At 36.6% G+C, this 20105-nt stretch overlaps 1 long non-coding RNA gene across 1 annotated transcript in view; it reads right to left on the minus strand.

Moving 5' to 3' along the window:
• The window catches only part of LOC131506214 (uncharacterized), a 38736-nt gene extending 19330 nt beyond the window's left edge, over positions 1-19406 (minus strand). Inside the window, exons 1-2 of the long non-coding RNA XR_009258794.1 lie at positions 19287-19406; positions 18501-18552 (exon numbers count right to left, since the gene is read on the minus strand). This is a non-coding gene — a long non-coding RNA (uncharacterized LOC131506214). The remainder of the gene's footprint in view (positions 1-18500; positions 18553-19286) is intronic.
• Between the last annotated feature and the right edge of the window lie 699 nt (positions 19407-20105).

Here is a 20105-nt window from a genome sequence, read left to right on the forward strand (position 1 = left end):
AGTGCATAGGCACATTCTCTCTCTCTCTCAAAATAAATAAATAAACGTAAAAAAATAAATAGTCATATATCTATTAAAGAACTAAGATCTTTATTTAAAGGGGAAAAAAGTACAATCTCTTATTTTCATTCATGAGTGCCAAAATAAAATTTAGGAAGCATTTCAGGCAAACTCTTTCATAAAACAGAGGAGGGAACACACTTCAGCTCACTGTGAAGTCAGCATAATCCTGATAGTAAAGCCTGATACATTACAAAAATAAAATAGAGACCTAAAGAATATACCAAAAGAATATAGCTGCAAAAATCTTCAACAAAATTTTATCAAATAAAATACAGCAATATATAAAACTGATAATATTATGACCCAGTGAGTTTTATCCCAGGAATAAAGAGGGTTAAACATTTGACAATTAATCAATGTAAGTCAGCATTTTAACAAAATAAGAGATAAAAGTACATATGATCATCTTAATGGACAAAACAAAATTCAACACACTCATTATAAAATTAAACCTAAATTCTTCAATATCCATGATAAAATCACTAAGAAAATTAGAACGGAAGATAGCTTCCTCAAATTGTAAAGAACTTCTACTAAAATATCAGGTAGCATCATATTAAGGGTAAGATATTGAATATTTTTATACCATATTCATGAATTGGGAAATTCAATAGTGTTAAGATGTAAATTCTCCACAAATTGGCTTATAGATGCTATACAACCATAACAGGATTATTTTTGGAGAAAGTGATAAGCTGGTAGCAAAATTCAGATGAAATTTCAATAGATTTGGAATAGCTAAAAAGAACTTGAAAAATAAGTTGAAGGATTTACCCAACCCAATTTCAAGACTATAAAACTACAAACATTTAGACAGTGATACAGTGGTGAAAGGAGATACGGATCAATAAAACAGAATAGTACACCTTCAAATAGAGTCACATGTCTATGACCAATTGATTTTCCAAAAAGATGCTAAGGAAATTCAGAGGAGAAAGGGTACTCTTTTCAAAAAGAATATTCTTCAACAAATGGATAAAATAATTGAATTTTTATAATAATAATAAAATATGGGGCGCCTGGGTGACTCAGTCAGTTGAGCTTCTGACTTCGGCTCAGGTCATGATCTCGCAGCTCATGAGTTCAAGCCCCGTGTCCAGCTCTGTGCTGACAGCTGGGAGCCTGGGGGCTGCTTTGGATTCTGTGTCTCCCTCTCTCTCTGCCCCTAACCCACTCGCATTCTATTTCCGTCTCTTTCAAAAATAAATAAACATTAAAAATATTATAATAATAATAAAATAACCTCAGTCTCAGCTTCACACTATACTCAAAAATTAACTCTAAATTGGTCATAGACGTAAACATAAAAGTGACATCCGAAATACTTCCAGAAGAAAACATAAGAAAAATATCTTTGCAAAATTGGAACAGGAAAATTATTCTCACCACATAAAACACCATTGAAAAAATGATGAATTAGACTTTGTAAAAATTAAAAAGAATTCTCTTTTCAAATGACACCAATAAAAGAATATAAAAGCCAGCTATAGATGAGAGAATATTCAGATTGAAAATATCAGACAAAGGACATTTGTTTAGAATATATAATGGATTCCTACAGATCACTAATAAAAAGTGGGTGGTTCAGTCAGTTAAGTGTCTTGACTCTTGATTTCGGCTTCAAGTCATGACACCATGGCTCATGATTTCACACCCTGTGTCAGACTCCATGCTGACAGTCCTAGAGATCTACTGTATAGCATAGAGCCTACATACTTAAAACTTTGTTAAGAAGGTGGATCTTATGTTGTAATCCTATCACAAAAAATAATAAACATGATTAAAGAGGATGAGAGAAAACTTTCAGAGATGATGAAATATGTTTATGGCATAGACTGTGGTGATAGTTTCAAAGACTTATACATATCTCCAAACTCATCAGATTTGTATACATTAAATATACACAGCTTTCTGAATATCAATCATAACTTAATAAAGTGCTTAAAAATATATTCAAAACCATTATAGAGCAGGAAAATGAAATTAAAGCTCAATGCAATTTTCATTTCACACATGCAAAAGCTGCCAAAATAAAAATTGTTGGCAAGGACGTGGAGAAATTTGGTCCACTTATAATGCTGATCAGCGTGCAAAATTTGTACACCTACTTTGAAAACCAGTTTGGAAGTTTATTATAAAGTTAGGCAGTTACTACATAAGCAGTCATTTTACTGCCACATATGTACCTATCAGACTTATAAACGTAGTCCACAAAAAGTCTTATACCTAATTATTTGTAACATCACTCACAATATTCTAAGTGTAATCAACTCAAATTCCATCAACAGGTGAATAATGAACAAGTCGTGGTAAGTTAACACAAAGGACTACAGCTCAGTGATAAGAAGGAATACTCAACTCATAAATATAACAACATGAATGAATCTCATATACAGTTTGCTGACAGAAAGGAGACAGATACCACAGAGTATTGTATGGTTCCATTTATATAAATATTTAAAACTGGCAAAATGAATATATAGTGAAAGAAATTAGATTAAAAGTTACCAAGGCAGACGGTTGGGTAAGATTAAGTGCAGACAGGTATGAGGAAATGAGGTGGTCATACTAGAGTATACATTTCTCAAACTTTCCACCAAAAGTTGTATGATTTATCATATGCATATTTACTTCAGTAAAATTCATTGTAAGACAAAGAGAAAAATCATATAAACTATTTATTTTCTCTTTATGTAAGAAATAAAAGTGGAAATTTGACTTGAATGGAGAATTGTAAGTACATTTTATAACTTTATTATTTATCTTAATTCAAATTATTGTGACACTGTAGTCATACATGTTAAATTTCCCTTGTCATTCCCTAGTCATTAGGTTCCTCTTTTTTAATGAAATGTTAATGTCTAAACACAATGTTAATGCTTGTACATTTTTTTTTGAAGGGCAATAATCTAAATTACTGTTCTCCACTTTCCTCAAACAAGCACTCAAAACCTTTGAGCATCTTTTCCCAGTCTGTACAAAGCCCAGTTGCTACACTGTCTCTCTTACCACTGGTCCTAGAAATAAGAAGCCACAAATCAATCTAGAGCTAGCCAGAAAACATCAGTACAAATCAGGAGGGAAGGGATCTGGACATCATTTCTTATGACAAAACATTTTTTTTTAAGGGAGGTACTTTGGGTCAAATAGCTAGCTTGAAGTGTTTGAGGCACTGACATGAAAATGTAGCTATGGAGGGCAAAATACCTGGCAAGATCCTAGTCAAGACAGGGAAGACCTTTCTAACAAAGATGCCAAAAATGTATACAGTTGCCACTTAATGCCTTTTGCGTCACCAAAAATGTCCAACACTTAGGACGTGCATTAAACAAATGCCATCTAACCTAATAGAAAGGCAATGGACTTCAGATTCAAATAGTATTAAATTAGATACTGACTCAACAACTACAACCTAGGTCGTACTGTAGAAGTTACTTCTTTGGGCTTCATTCTCTTATATATAACGTTTGATAATATTATCTTGGGTTGTTATGAAGATTATGTATAATACATGTGAATCATTTGGCCCTTGTTATTATACTTTGTAACAATGTATAGATGGAGATTGCACTAAATTAGTTCAAAGTTCCTCTCCCATTCTAGATCATGATTTCAGATTTGGTGAGAGACCAGAAAAATACATAATATCACTAAAATGTAATTGTTTTTCTACATTACAATAATGTGTTTATTTTTGTATTAAACAGAAGTTTGTACAGAACCAGGATGAATAGGGTGTGTGTGTGTGTGTGTGTGTGTGTGTGTGTGCGTGTGTGTGTGTACAGAGAAAGAGAGAGACAGAGAGACAGATAGACAGATGGAAAGATAGAACAAAGAAAGAAGGAAGACAACCGATGAGTAAACTATGGACAGAGGAAGTCCCAGGAGGGGTAAGAGCTCTGAGTGAATGCAACGACCATGTTAGTGTCAGCTAAGCATGAGAGGACATGACAATCAGACATAACAATGAAAACCATCATTGGGAGAAATAGCTGCCAAAGGTTCCACTAATTAAAACTTTTGTCTTCTTGAAAACGCAGGAGAAGACAGAAGTCAACAGCTTTTCCACTGAGCTTAATTTATTACAGAATTTGATGAAGATGTTCCTTATCTTTGAATCATAAGGCTTTTAGGTCTGTGATTACCTTTACAGGTCAGCTCCGTCTTATTTTTAAAATGTTTAAAAAATGTTCCAAAGTTCAAATGGAAGAATGAATATATATTTAAGCATAAAATTAGATAAAAGCAGATTAACTTTATTCATCAAATTGCGGTATCCTTGTGTCTTCCCATGGCCAGCCCAGCATTGTGCTAGTTGTGATATGCAAATATATACTTTCTAACCTGGTGGAGTTCACAGGATAGGCATAATGATAGATACATACATGATTGTATAGCAAATAATACTTTGAACTATTAATCATTAAACTTTTCTTTCTCACTTTTCATCTATTTGACTCTTTTCCAATCATTCATAATTATCCATTATTCCTTGAGGAAAATTAACATTTGAGAGGAAGCCCTAAGAAGAACAATATTATTTTTTGTTTGTTTTATTTTCGAGTGAGAGAACATGCAAGATGGGTACAAGGATAGAGGGAGAGACAGAGAGAGAGAGAGAGAAATAGAGTGAGAGAGAGGAATAGAGTGAGAGAGAGATATAGAGAGAGGGAGAGGGAGAGAGAATCTCAAGCAGGTTCCATGCCCAGTGCAGAACCTTACACAGGGCTCAATTCCACAACTCCGAGATCATGACCTGAGCTGAAATCAAGAGTCAGATGCTCAACCAACTGAGCCACCTGGGCTCAACCAAAACAATATTTGGTTTCAATTTGTTTGTATTTTATTTGAGTGTTGGTTCTTCAGTACAATAAAGGAATGCTTAAGTGAATCAGGGCTTATGATAAAGAATGCAAAGAGAAAAGCAAATATAATACTGCTCTAGACTCCCTGGAAACAGACATGCATCATCTGGGCATCTGGATATATCTTAAGTGGAGACAAACTGGGGGAGGCTGGGGATGAGGACTCCTGAGAAAGTGGGGATGACCAAGTACAGTCTGATGCCCAAGTCAAGACATTTTGTAGAAACTGAGCTATCCTGGCACCATTCAAATGAGCATTGGGCTTATATATGAGTCAAGTCAACTCTTATTCTATAGAATGAGCAAAGGCAATTGCAAAAGCAATGCCAGTATAATCAAAGTCCTTGTTCAGTCAATCTTTCCAACTAAATTTCCAGAAAACTAGTAAAACTACTACAGAATTCTGACATTCAGAGAGCCAATAGAGAATAAGAACATATGTATAATTTGGTATATGTACTTGGGTGAGGTTGGACAGTTATTAAAATGAATCTAGTTGTAATTGTAATTATATAAAATATTTATGTCCTCAAATAGGTTTATGGACCAAGGACCTTGGGAGCAGGACTAAAAAGAGGCAACTAAAAATCTAGAGAAATAAAAACTCTTTATTAAAGAAGCTGAGACATCATAGGATCTTAAAAAAGAAAAAAAGGTATTTTTTTGGAAGAGAGTCAGCAATGGATGTATAAAGGGTTAGAACTTTCCAAAAGAACCACACGGAAGAGTGAAATTCATGTCCAGAGAAGAGTAAGTCTCAAGGCTGAATTTGTTTGTGTGTTATGGATCCATTTATGGCACTTCTGTAGTGCCATCCCAAATTGTTTAATGCTATAGAATGTTTTGTCAAAGCAGAATAGCTGAATAAATTGAGTATGGGTAAGGACAGAGAGGACTGGGAAATGTTATGAGAAAAGTCTTTTTCGTATTTCTTACCACATTGAAGACCAGTGAAGAGAATCATCACGGAATGAGATGTAAACTTACATTATTTTTCTTTAAGACAGATTTTGTTTATCCATATTTAAGACAGAAAAATTGATAAGATTCAAATGAGATTGACAAGTACATCAAAAGCTTTAGTTCAGTAGCACATGAATCAATCATACACTGACACCAATCCTTCAAAGCAAACCCTGTAAAAAAACATTTCTGGCAGAACATTTCTGGTATTATTAGCATGAAGATTTAGAACCAGACACAATTTAGAACCAATCACAAAAGTGAGGAAAGGTAAGATTTTTAACCTTAGATTGAAACACTGATAGGTTGATAATCATAAAGAAGTGGATATGCATTTAGGTCACATTATATGGCAGCTACTATTCTTTTTTTTAATTTTTTTTAATTTTTACATTTATTTATTTTTGAGAGACAGAGACAGAGCATGAACAGGGGAGGGTCAGAGAGAGAGAGAGAGAGAAACAAGAATCTGAAGCAGGTTCCAGGCTTTGAGTTGTCAGCACAGAGCCTGATGCGGGGCTTGAACCCACAAACCGTGAGATCATGACCTGAGCCAAAGCCAGAAGCTCAACCAACTGAGCCACCCAGGCTCCCCAGTGCCAGCTACTATTCTAACTGCTTTCATATTCAAATGCATTTAAATATCTAAAGAAACCCATGAGGTAAATAGGTAAATATCATTACCATCTCACAAATGATGACACTTGAGTTCCAGAAAAATTAAAATCTTGCCTAATAAAACAAACAAAAAACTAAAGAAAAGTTGAGTAAGGAAAGTTGTTTGATGCCACATAGTTAACAAGTGCTTAACTTGATGTTTGTTTTTAGACCCTTGTTAGATTTTGTGTTCTTATCCAAAATACTATATTGTTTCTCTAAATTGAATTTATAATTTAAATTATTCTCAAAGGGTGTGATAAATGCCTCAACATTTTTATTTATTTATATATTCTTGAAAAATATTTGTGGAAGAGTTAAGATGGCATAGTAGTAAGGGGACCCTGGGCTTATCTTATCCCTCTCTCACACCTAGATCAACGTCAAACCATTTTGAACACCTAGGAAATAGATCTGAGGATTAACAGAGAAATCTGTATAATTTGAAGGAGAGAATGTGGCAGGTACATGGTGCAGAGAGGTGGCTTGGAGAAGAGAAGAGCCACGGTGCCAAAAAGGAGAGGGAGTCATTTTCTCAGAGAGGAGAAAGACAGAAGGAGAGAGCAACAAATCAGGTTTGTGCAAGAAAGTACTACCCCTGAAAGCAGCTGGAGAGACAGAATGAAGACATACACAGGGGACTGCACAAGAAAACTGTCCCCCAAAACCATTGACAAGGAAAAAAAGAGAGGATTTTAATATAGCCAGTTTTTTGTTTGTTTGTTTGTTTGTTTGTTTGTTTGTTTTATAAATAGTGGAGCACAGAGTCAGAAATTTCAGAGTCAGCCCCTGGCAGTGCTCCGGTGAGAAAGCAGGCAAAGTCCCCAGGAGTGGGCAGTGCAGACCGAAGATCCTGTGGGTTGCACAGGGAGAAGCAGTTCCCCTGCTTGGAGTGCAAAGGACCTGGCAGGCACCATCAGGCTGCCATGTTTACTCATATAAGAGCAAAGACACCTCCTGAGGATAGCAAACCCTGGTGCTGGCTGCATGTTGCAATTTACCACAAACTCTGAGCCTGTGCTACACAGTGTTTCCAGGGACAAGCTGGCCCTGGCCATAGCACAGTGAGAACCTCCCCCAGATCACTAAGGATCTGAACCACAGGGGTCTCTGAGGTGTGGGGTTTTGAAACAGCTGTGCCTGAGAGGCACTCTGGAGAGAGGCACCACTTGGCAGATGGACAGCTCAGACACAGACAGGGGGAGGGTGGGGAGCTGACAGAAACAGGGGACAAAGGGTGGGTGACCGATCACATGTCTGTGAGGGTGTGAACTTCCCACTCTGGAGACTAGAATGTGAGGTGATGCCATTTTCACCATTAGCCCACCAACACTGATACACCTCGGTAAGTTAAACAGTGCCACCAAGTGGAGAACAGAGTTGTTACACCAAGCCCTATCCCACTGTGCCCTCCAGGCACATCTCCACTAAGGTAGGTTGGCCCAAGAATCAGAGAAGCAGACCCCTCCCTCAGAAGACCAGCACAAGTCCCTTCCACTATCTTAGTCTACTCACCATAGACTACTGCAAAGTTTCAGCTCTAGGGGAAACTGGATCTAGTTTCAATTAGGTTTTTTTGTTTGTTCGTTTTGTTGTTGTTGCTTTAGTTTTTGTTTTCGCTGATGTTATTTTTCTTTTATTTTGTTTCTTGGATACATAAAGAGCCAAGTATTTGTTTTTCATTTAATTTAAATTTAATTTTTTTTGATTTTTTAAATTTTTAATTTTTTTCTCTCTTCTTTACTCTTTTCTCTCTCTTTTTTTTTCTATCAAACTTCTTGTAACAACCACACAAAACACACTTAGGATCTATCTTCTTTTATTTGATTTTTAAAATTTTTAAATTTGTATTTTATTGTATTATTATTATTATTATTATTGTTCTTTTCTTCCTCCAAAATGACAAGACAGAGTAATTCACCTCAAAAGAAAGAACAGGAAGAAATGACAGCCAGGAATTTAGTCAATGCAGTTATAAGTAAGATGCCTGAACTAGAATTTAATATAGCGATTTTATGGATACTGGCTGGGCTTGAAAAATCACAGAAGACACCAGAGAATCCCTTTCTGCAGGGCAAGGTAACTAAAATCTAGCCAGGCCAAAATGAAAAATGCTATAAGTGGGTTGCAAACACAAATGGAGGCCATAAAAACGAGGATGGATGAGACAGAGGAGCAAATTAGTGATACAAAGGGTAAAATTATGGAAAATGATGAAGCTGAAGAGAACAGGAAAACAAAGATCAGGGATCACAATGGCATACTTACAGAACTCAGTGATTTATTAATACATAATAACATTCAAATCATAGGAGTCACAGAAGATGAAGACAGAGAAAAAGGGGCAGAAGTTTCTTATGAACAAATTATAGCTGAAGACTTCCCTAATCTCGGGAAGGGCACAGACATCAGAAATCCAAGAAGTACGGACAGCTCCCATTAAATTCAACAAAGTCCAGCCATCATCAAAACAGATCATAGTCAAATTCACAAAATACACAGGCAAGGAAAGAATCCCAACATCAGCAGGGAAAAAAAAGTCCTTAAACTTTAAGAGAAGACACATCAGGTTCACAGAAGATCTGTCCACAGTAACTTGGCAGGCCAGAAAGGAATGGCAAGATATATTTAACGTGCTGAATGGAAAAGATATGCAGCCAAGAGCACTCTATCCAGCAAGACTGTCATTCAAAATAAAAGGAAAGATAGAGTTATCCAGGCAAAACAAACAAACAAAACAAACAAACAACTACAGGAGTTTGTGACCATTAAACTATCCCTACATGAAATTTTAAGGGCACCTCTTTGAGTGGACAAAAGACAAAAAGACCAAAAGTTGAGGTGCCTGGTGGTTCAGCCTGTTGAGCATCTAACTTCAGCTCAGGTCATGATCTCATGGTTCATGGGCTCGAGCCCCGTGTTAGCCTTTGTGCTGACAGCTCAGAACCTGGAGCCTGCTTTAGATTTTGTGTCTCCCTTTCTCTCTGCTCCTTCTCTGCTTTCTCTCTCCCTCTCTCTCTCTCTCAAAAATAAATAGACATTAAAACAAAATTTTTTAAAGGACCAAAAGCAACAAAGACAGAAAGGACCATGTAGCATCACTGGAAACATCAAGTCTACAGATAACACAATAACACTAAATTCATATCTTTCAGTAATCATTCTGAATGTAAATGAGCTAAATGTTCTCATCAGAAGACATAGAGTATCAGAATAGATTAAAAACAAACAAAAAAACAAGATCCATCTATATGTTGCCTACAAGAGACTCATTTTAGAGGTAAAGACACCTGCAGATTGAAAGTGAGAAGATGGAGAACCATCTATCATGCATCCAAAGAAAGCCAAAGTAGCTATACTTATATCAGACAAACTAGATTTTAGTATATGTGCTGCCGAAGCGAGCTCGAGACAAACTAGATTTTAAAACAAAGACTGTAACAAGAGCTGAATAAAGGCATTATATCACAATTAAGGGGTCCATCCATCAAGATTTAACAATTTTAAATATTTATGCCCAACTTGTAGCACCCAAATATATAAATTATTTAATAACAAACATAAAGAAACTCATTGATAATAATACAATAATAGCAGGGACTTTAACCCCCGCCCCTCACAGCAATGGACAGATCACCTAAACACAAAATCAACAGGGAAACGATGGCTTTGAATGACAGATGGACTTAACAGATATATTCAGAACATTTCATCCTAAGCAACCGAATACACAGTCTTTTCCAATGCACATGGAACATTCTCCAGAGTGGATCACATACTGGGTCACAAATCAGCCCTCAACAAGTAAAAAAAGATCGTGATCATTACTTGCATATTTTCAGATCACAATGCTATGAAACTTGAAGCCAACCACAAGAAAATAAAAATAGGAAAGCCCTCAAATACATTGAAGTTAAAAAACACACTACCAAAGAATGGATGGATTAACCAGGAAATTAAAGAAGAAATAAAAAAAAAATACACGGACTCAAATGAAAATGAGATGTGACAGTCCAAAACCTTTGGGATGTAGCAAAGGCAATCCTAAGAGAGAAGAGCATTGCAATTCAGATCTATCTCAAGAAGTTAGAAAGTTCCCGAATCCATAAACTAACCTTAAACCTAAAGGGATTAGAAAAGGGAAAGCAAATAAAGCCTAAAACCAGCAGAAGAAAGGAAAAGAAAAGCAGTGCAACAGATCAACGAAACTAAGAGCTGCTTCTTTGAAAGAATTAATAAAATTGATAAACCCCTAGACAGGTCTATTAAAAAGAAAAGAGAGAAGACCCAAATAGGTAAAATCACAAATGAAAGAGGAGAGACCACAACCAACACCACAGAAATATAAACAATTGTAAGAGAATACTATGAAAAGTTATATGCCAACAGACTGGGCAATTTGGAAGAAATGGACAAATTCTTAGAAACTCACAAACTATTAAAACTGAAACAGGAAGAAGTAGAAAATTTGAACAGACCCATAACCAGCAAAGAAATTATATCTGTAATCAATAGTCTCCCAACAAACAAGAGTCTTGGGCCAGATGCCTTCCCAGGGGAATGGTACCAGATGTTTAAAGAAGAGTTAATACCTATTCTTCTCAAACTGTTCCAAAAACTAGATATAGAAGGAAAACTTCCAAACTCATTCTGCAAACACAGCATTACCTTGACTCCAAAACTACATGAAGACCCCACTAAAAAGGAGAATTACAGGCCAATATGCCTGATGAATCAGGATGCAAAACTTCTCAACAAGATATTAGCAAAGTGAATTCATCAGTATATTAAAAGAATTATTCACCATGATCCAGTGGGATTTATTCCTGGGATGCAGGGCTGGTTCAATATTTGCAAATCAATCAATGTGATACACCATATTTTTTTTAATTTTTTAATATATGAAATTTACTGTCAAATTGGTTTCCATACAACACCCAGTGCTCATCCCAAAAGGTGCCCTCCTCAATACCCATCACCCACCCTGCCCTCCCTCCCACCCCCCATCAACCCTCAGTTTGTTCTCAGTTTTTAACAGTCTCTTATAAAAGGATAAAAGTCATATGATCCTGTCAATAGATGCAGAAAAAGCATTTGGCAAAATACAACATCAATTCTTGATAAAAACTTTCAACAAAATAGGGATAGATTGAACATACCTCAAAGCATAAAGGCCATATATGAAATATCCACAGCTAATGTCATCCTTAATGGGGAAAAACTGAGAGCTTTTCCTTGCCATTTGCAATGACACAGATGGAACTAGAATGTATTGTGCTAAGTGAAATAAGGTAATCAGAGGAAGACAAATACCATATAATTTCACTCATACGTGCAATGTAAGAAACAAAACAGATGAATATATTGGGGAGGTGGAAGGGAAGAGAAGGAAACAAACCACAAGGGATTCTTAAAGATCGAGAATAAACTGAGGGTTGATGGAAGGAGGTGAGTGGGGGATGGGCTAGATGGGTGATGGGTATTAAGGAGGGCACTTGTGATGAGCACTGAGTGTTGTATGTAAGTGATGAATCACTGAATTCACCTCCTGAAGCTAATATTGGATTGTATGTTAACTAAAATTTAAACTTAAAACAGGAAAAGAAAAAAGAAAAGAATTGTATTATATAGTGAAAACAGAATACGTATGCTAATTATTGAATTTCTTTTAAAATGCTTTATTTTAAATTAATTGCCTACATTTTAAATGAGATGTTTTCAGTATTACATGCCTATAGAGAATACATTTTTAAAGAATTAACTAATTTAAATTAATATCTAATGACATTGACCTCAAAATGTACTCTAAATGTAATTCTCAAATAACAGTATGCTTTGCCTCTTCTAGCCTAAAGCATGGCCTAGATACAAAAGCCATTTCTCTCTTTTTTAATTTCCTAAAAAGTAGAACATGGTGAGACATTAATATTTGGTAAACACTCAAAGCATTTTAAACATCCCCATTGTGCTTCATTCAGTTTTTATGTCTACTGAACTCGATAGAATATGATTAAAACAACCTTGAATCAGTTAAGTGTCACTGAATTTGACAGTTGACCTGAAGTAATCTGGATTAGCATTTATGGGATGAAATTCTGTGAGTCTAATTATTATTTTACAGCTTCATTAAAATGGTGACTGTTAACATTTTTGAAAAAAACAATCTGAATATTAATGATCATTTTAAATAGAATTAAAAGCAGTATATTTTGAAAAAATAAAGATATACATAAATATTTATGAGATAAAGTCACCTGCAAACATATTAGGGTGCTATCTTTGATGCATAAGTATGTTCATGTTATATTTCTGCATGTATCTGTATATAAATCTATATGAATATATATACATGCTCTATATATATATGTATATATATATTCTATCTCTATATATACATGTGAATAAGAATGAGCTCATACCATAATATATTTTGTTATGAGATTTTTAAGAATAAAATAAGTGATATACACTTCTCCTAATGAATATACATCAAGTAGTATAAAGTATATGGAATAAAACTTAATCTTCTTCCATCCACATATTATATTAGTTCAATTACCTAGTTAGTGAGTAAATGCTGTAGGTTACACAAGAATTAAAAGTTGAGGGGCGCCTGGGTGGCTCAGTCGGTTGAGCGTCCGACTTCAGCTCAGGTCACGATCTTGCGGTCCGTGAGTTTGAGCCCCGCGTCAGGCTCTGGGCCCAGAGCCTGGAGCCTGCTTCTGATTCTGTGTCTCCCTCTCTCTCTGCCCCTCCCCCGTTCATGCTCTGTCTCTCTCTGTCTCAAAAATAAATAAATGTTAAAAAATTAAAAAAAAAAAAGAATTAAAAGTTGAAAGGAGATAGTCCCTGCTCTCAAAGACTTTTGTCTCTTGAGAAAAGAAGAAAAAATAAGGGGATTATTTTAGATGGCATTATTAGAAATTAGCAATGCATAAGAGAAAAAGGAAATGGTTATTTGATGTCGGTGTTGAAAAACATATAGAACATAATAACTGAAATTCAATTGCTAGAATAAGCTTATGCAATCAGATAATAATTATTATTTTAAATAATATATTTAAGATACTTCTTTTAGCTTGTGTTAAACTACTTGGGCAGCTACAACATAATACCATAGACTCGGTGGCTTAAACAACAGACAGCTCTGGAGGCAAAGCTCAAGATCTAGAAGTCCAAGACCAAGACACCAACAAGAAGGCACCTTCACCAGAAGGCCCTCTTTGTGATCTGTTGACAGCCACCTTCTCCCTGTATCTTGAATGGCAGAGAGAACAATCTTTCTCTCTACCTTTTCTTATAAAGCCACTAATCCCATTAAGAGGACCTAGTCTTATGATCTCATCTCATCATAATTACCTCCCAAAGTCCCCATCTCTAAATACAGTCACACTGGGGGTCAGTGCTTCAATGATGAATTTGGGGCAACACAATTCAGTCCACAGCACAGCTCTTGATAAAAACATTAGAAATGGAATGTACATATTCCTTTTTTCAGAAAATGAATAAATGGGAAGATATGCATCCTGAAACAAGTCTCTAGCTCATAATGTTTCTGTGAGGCTTAAATCAAATCAGATAAAAGGTATGAAACTCTTAACACAAGCCTAGCTGTCAAAAATGGTTTGACCTTTATATTATTAGCTGCCAAAGGGTGAGCCAGGCATTTTTGATACATTATATAGACTTTTTTTTTTTTCAAAATAATTGTAAAAGGAGAGAAATCCTTCTTTCATAGTGAAGAGATTGTGACTTGGAGAAGTTAATACCCTTCCAAACTCATGCAGCTCTTCAGGGCTGTAGTTACAATTAACATTATTGTTTGACTCCAATGCCCAGGCTTTATATATTAAACCAAGACATCACTTCTTTCTACAGGTATTGGTGATTTACATTTATAGTCATGTGTCTAATATTTTTACAACTTTAAAGCTTATTGAGAAGAGGGCCTATGATAGAACATACCAGAAACTATGCCACTTTCAAAAAGTGATAATTCGTGGTGTACATCAATTTATTGGTGACCTTGAAGATTACTATGTGGCTATAGCAGGATGTGATTTTGAAGGTAACTGATATATTGTTGGGTATACAATATTATTTAGTATCAGGAAAACAAATCATCAGATTTAATAAAAAAGAAAAGTGACCCACTTCTCTAGGGAACATGATAGGCCTAAATGATCAAGTGTAGTAGAAAATGCTTATGAGACGGAAGGTAATTGAGTGAGTGACGATTAAGAAAACAAAATGTGTAAGGAATACTTGGCCCCTGGTAAGTTTTTATTCTGCCCCATCTGCTCAAATAAATTACAATACAAATGATATACCCTGGTTGAATTTGGTTTTATAACATGGAAGATTTCTTAAAAGTCTAAGAATGAGGGAAGTATTAGTTCTATTATCTATGGGAAGTAACGGTGTGGTTAAGGAAGATGACTTTGGAGTCAAACACCGTATTGGCTACATAATGCTGTTAAATTCCGTAATTTTTTTTGCGTTTTTTAATAAGATGAGAATAACAAGACCTACCTCATAGTTCTGTTTTATTGTTTAAATAAGATAAAACGTAATGTGTAAAATACTGAGCTCTGTGCATATGCACTAGTATGTGAAACAAAGCCTTTACTATTTATGCTTCTTAACCTGGCTCATTATATCTGTGGCTTCCTTGACTCTTTCAACAAGCATCTTGAAAACCATATTACATTGTGATTTAAGGAGACTTAATCAAGTCCATTCTTATTCTTGTCACAAAAATTAAGCTCCTCGATGGGTCGAGACTCACCAAGCAAGATACTTTAGCATTTTAGTGAAAATAGTTCCTTTTGAGAATATAATGAAAGCTGTGTCTGTTGAGCTTAGCAGGTATAGAAGTGGTTAGGATAATGAGCTAAACTGAAAGTAACAACCACGCTTCTATTCATTTACTGTAACAGTATAAGCAAGAGGCCAAAAGGAAAGGCCCAGGCTCCCTAGTGTTCCATTCCTGCCCCTCCACCCCAGAATGGTAATGGAAGAGGGTCAGGTGACAGGCAGCATAGGTGGGCTGAACCTTCCTACTGCTGCGGAGCATTGAACAAGATGTCTGCAAAGGTCCTTCAGGGACCTGAGGAGCCGGAAGATGGAGAGGAGAAGGGCCAGCCCTAAACAAGCTCAAACTCAGAGTGGAGAAAAGTGCTTTAGCCAAGGCTCCCTGATAAGGATGCTTCAGATGGAGAAAACCTGGGCTAGAGATGCAAACATACTTATGAACTTAGCTAGTGTTGGCAGGCTTGAGTCCTTGACTGAAACTCCCCCCGGAGACTAGAATGCACTATGTGTAGAGTTTACTGTGTGGAGGGTAACTTTTCCCCATGATGCCTAGGACGTGATGCTGTGTCTTTGCCTATGGTAAGGCCTAAAAGATCACACATAGGATTTTGGCCAGAAGCCAGACTCCTCAACACTTACATACACTTTGTGTGCACTATATTCTGTTTTGTTGTACTTAATATAAACAAACATATTATGTTTATTTATATTAAATAACATTTTGTTTAGTCCCATGAGAAAGTTAATACCCATTTTACGAAACAGATACAAACCAAAAGAAAAATCACTTTTCCATCTGCACAAAAATACATTTAAACAAGAAAGACTCAGCTTAGTATGTGTAAAGCATCGACATTTTCCTGTGGTCATTTTCATGCCAATATCCATGTCATCCTTGGCAAAAAAAAAAAAAAAAAAGAAAAGAAAAAAAAGAAAGATTATGCTTGATTTTACACGTGGAGATTATATATCCACAAAGATATGCAGTTGGAGCATTAACTAACAATGAGGGCTATGTTTCCGGAGCATCTATTATGTGTCTGGTGGTGCCTAAGATTTTTGTTCTGTGTAATATGAGTACTCATGAAGGTAGAATCAGAAAAGAACTTTATTTTTCCCACTCTGCCTCATATATCTTCAAACCTAATCAGTGCACTAATTCATCCCTGACATTTGGTTATAAAGGCAATTCTGTGATTTTCCCCCCACTGTTAGATAATGAAATGGGAGTATCCATCCCAGCTTAATCTCAGTACTCCATGCCATTTAGTATTAAAGCTGCACCCCTCTGCCAGTTTGAGGTTCCTTTAGATTGTGATGCCTCCAAGAGGGAAGAGGGGTGTGGTTGACGTCTCAATTATTCTATCTCGTACTCCTTCCCACTTCCTGGCCAGTATCTTACAACCCCAGTACTGGAATTTTGAGGATGCAGAGAAGTCGTAATTGAAGGAAAGGTCTAAATTAATTAGCACAAAACAGTCTGGCTCACATGTCTTCTAGATGTGGCTAATCTGTTTCCTCCCTCCCTTTCTCCCCCTCCCTTGCTCCTCCGTTCTCTCTCCCTTTCTCCTTTCTTTCTTTCTTTCTTTCTTTCTTTCTTTCTTTCTTTCTTTCTTTCTTTCTTTCTTTCTTTTTTTTCTTTCTTTCTTTCTTTCTTTCTTTCTTTCTTTCTTTCTTTCTTCCTTTTTTTTCTTTCTTTCTCTCTCTCTCTTTCTCTCTTCCTTCCTTCCTTCTTTTAATTGGGAGTTTTGACAGATCAATGCCTCTTCTCTGGCTGGCCATTTAAAAAGTGCCCTTTACCCCCTTACCCCCAAAAGTGAACACACATGCCTGCCTGTGCATTCCCCCCATCAAACACACGGACACACACACACTAATGTGTGTAATAACCTACACTAGCATCTTATTGCACCTTATGCACGGCATGAATTACTCTTGTTTGTAGTTAATTTGAAAAGGCCCCAGTATGGTTCATGTGACACACAGAGTATACAAAGCAAATGGGCACCTTCCTATAGGGAAGCACAGTTGTCTCCAGGCAGAGCCACGCCTCCTCTCTTCCACCAAGTGTATGGGTCTTAGCCTTATATTTCTGGGTGCCTGGGTGGCTCAGTTGATTAGGTGTCCAACTTCAGCTTATTGTTCCTGAATTCAAGCCCCGCGTTGGGCTCTGAGGCTCTGTGCTGACAGCTTGGAGCCTGCTTTGGATTCTGTGTCTCCCTCTCTCTCTCTCAAATAATTTTTTTTTTCCCTTAGGCATGGTGCAAACTTGAAATGTGTTAGAATTCATGGTACAAATCCCCTGTTTGTACTGCCTTGAGGGCAAAGTGCTTCTGTTCACTTCCTCGTGTTTGAGATACGCGTAGCTCACCAATAATCCTCTCCAAAGACATTCCTCTCTTATAAGTGTAGTCTTCTTAAGCCCTCAGTTGTGAGCTAGTAATGGCGGGACTTGACCCACATCAGTGGGCTGGTTCATCACCTTGCAATGTGTAGGGTGATGGGCAATTCTGCTCTTTTCTGAGGTTGTGTTGCTTCAGCGGAAAATGAGGGAGAGAGAGGGAAACTTTAGCTTTCTGTTGTTCATATATAAGCACACAACATATGAGTCTCCACTGCTTTCTGGGCCTGGTGATAAAATGCTTATTTCAAAATCCCAATCTTACCTGAGATGCTTTAAATTGAATTTTAGATGTATTACTTCTTTTGTTTTCAAGCAAACAAACCAAAGTCTTTTTTGGTAAGGTCTGTGTCATTCTTACAGAATGAAAGCAAAATAAAAAGCTAAGGTGCTTTGGGCAGATTTAACCTTCAAAAGAATTTTGCAGATTTTGACTTTGATTTCAGATATCTGTCTACATAAAAATTGTAAGACTCTATGACTCCATTCTAGCCTGTAACAGTATTCCCCTAAGTCACATAAGCTACAGTATTCCCCTAAGCTACATAGTTATGACTCCAAATGACATTCCTTCTGAGAATTTTGGGCAAAAATTCATAATAATTCAGTATCATATGTGGTATTGCTTATAGGGTTACACACACACACACACACACACACACACACAGGATATATGTATATCCTATACATTCATTATCAATATGGTTAAAAGCTTTGCCTTATAATCTAAAGCTTACCATATCCTTTCTGTCCATTTGTTTTGAGAGTTGGCTTTCACTTTCTCTTGGCCTTGGGGAAAAAAAGAGGAAACTTTGAAATTCAACTTGTGCTTTATGACTAGTTCCCAGACATCATATTCTATAAAAAAAGAACTTTATTGGCTCTTTCTATTTTTTTTTTTTAAACGTTTTTTATTTATTTTGGGACAGAGAGAGACAGAGCATGAACGGGGGAGGGGCAGAGAGAGAGGGAGACACAGAATCGGAAACAGGCTCCAGGCTCCGAGCCATCAGCCCAGAGCCTGACGCGGGGCTCGAACTCACAGACGGCGAGATCGTGACCTGGCTGAAGTCGGACGCTTAACCGACTGCGCCACCCAGGCGCCCCTTCTTTTTTTTTTTATTTTTTTATTTTTTTATTTTTTGGCTCTTTCTATTTTAAAGAAAAAAAAATCATTCCAAAAAAATAATTCCAGCTCTAGTTCTGATTTAACTAACATCTATAATGGCAGTAGATCAGGTAACTCATAGACCTATTGAAAGAGTCTTCAATCAATATAGATCGATGTGTGTAGTAAGTCCTGCTGAACCCCAGATCTCCAAATTAGATGTGCTACCAAATATTACAGATGGTCCATCTGAGTATAAAGTCCACTGATTTTGTTTCCAAGCTAGGTTTAGGTGGTTCTGTGAATCGACTGCTGAGGTTTAACCAAATTAGCATCTGTGAGCAATGAATATTTATTATTCCCAAGTTCCTGCGGATCAGTAATTCAGGAGTGGCTGAAGTGCATAATTCAAGACCTCTCAAGAAGCTGTATTCGGGATGTTGTCCAGAGCCGTTGTTATTGAAAGGTTTTACTGCGGCTGGAACATGTGCTACCAAGGTGGCAGGCTCAAGTGGCTCTTGAAATAAAGCCTCAGTTCCTCTCTGGCCTTTGGCAAGAGGGAAAAATGAAAATCATCTTGTCTTTTATGACCTAGCCTCAGAAGTCACACCCCATCAATTATGCAATATTCTAGTGGTTACACAGGTTAGCCCTATATAATGTGACTTCACAAAAGAGACTATTTAAGGGACCACATGAAAGGATTAAAACCAGAATATAGGCATCATTGATGCCATACTAGAACCTGACCAGCACAGTCTACCCTCAGACCCCCAAAGATGATTCATGCTCTTTCCCACATGCAAAATTAATATATCCACTGTCATAGGCCATGAAAGTTCTGTCTCATTACAGAATCTGAGAAAAGCCTAGAATGTACTCATATAAATCAGGGCCAGTGCAGATGCAGTCCTTCAGATTTTGTTCTTTAAGTGCAGCCTCAAATATATTTCTTTCTACTTGGATACTTATGACCTAAAGAGACAAGTTGTCTGCTTCTCCCCAAAAATACAGTTATAGAGGAGATCATCATTTTCAGAGGAATGCTGGGACATCTCCAAATTAGAAGACAGAGTATTACTTTTCACGTCTCCCATTACAAAGGAGAAAGCTCAATTCCTAGTGGGCTTCTGAGAGTTTTCGAGATAGTACATTACACATTTCGGGAAAATGTTCTGGCCCATATAAAAGTGTGCAAAGGGCTAACAGCTATTAGTGGAACCTGGCATAGGAA

This window comes from Neofelis nebulosa, chromosome 3, assembly GCF_028018385.1.
Source record: "Neofelis nebulosa isolate mNeoNeb1 chromosome 3, mNeoNeb1.pri, whole genome shotgun sequence".
Classification (NCBI taxonomy): Eukaryota; Metazoa; Chordata; class Mammalia; order Carnivora; family Felidae; genus Neofelis; species Neofelis nebulosa.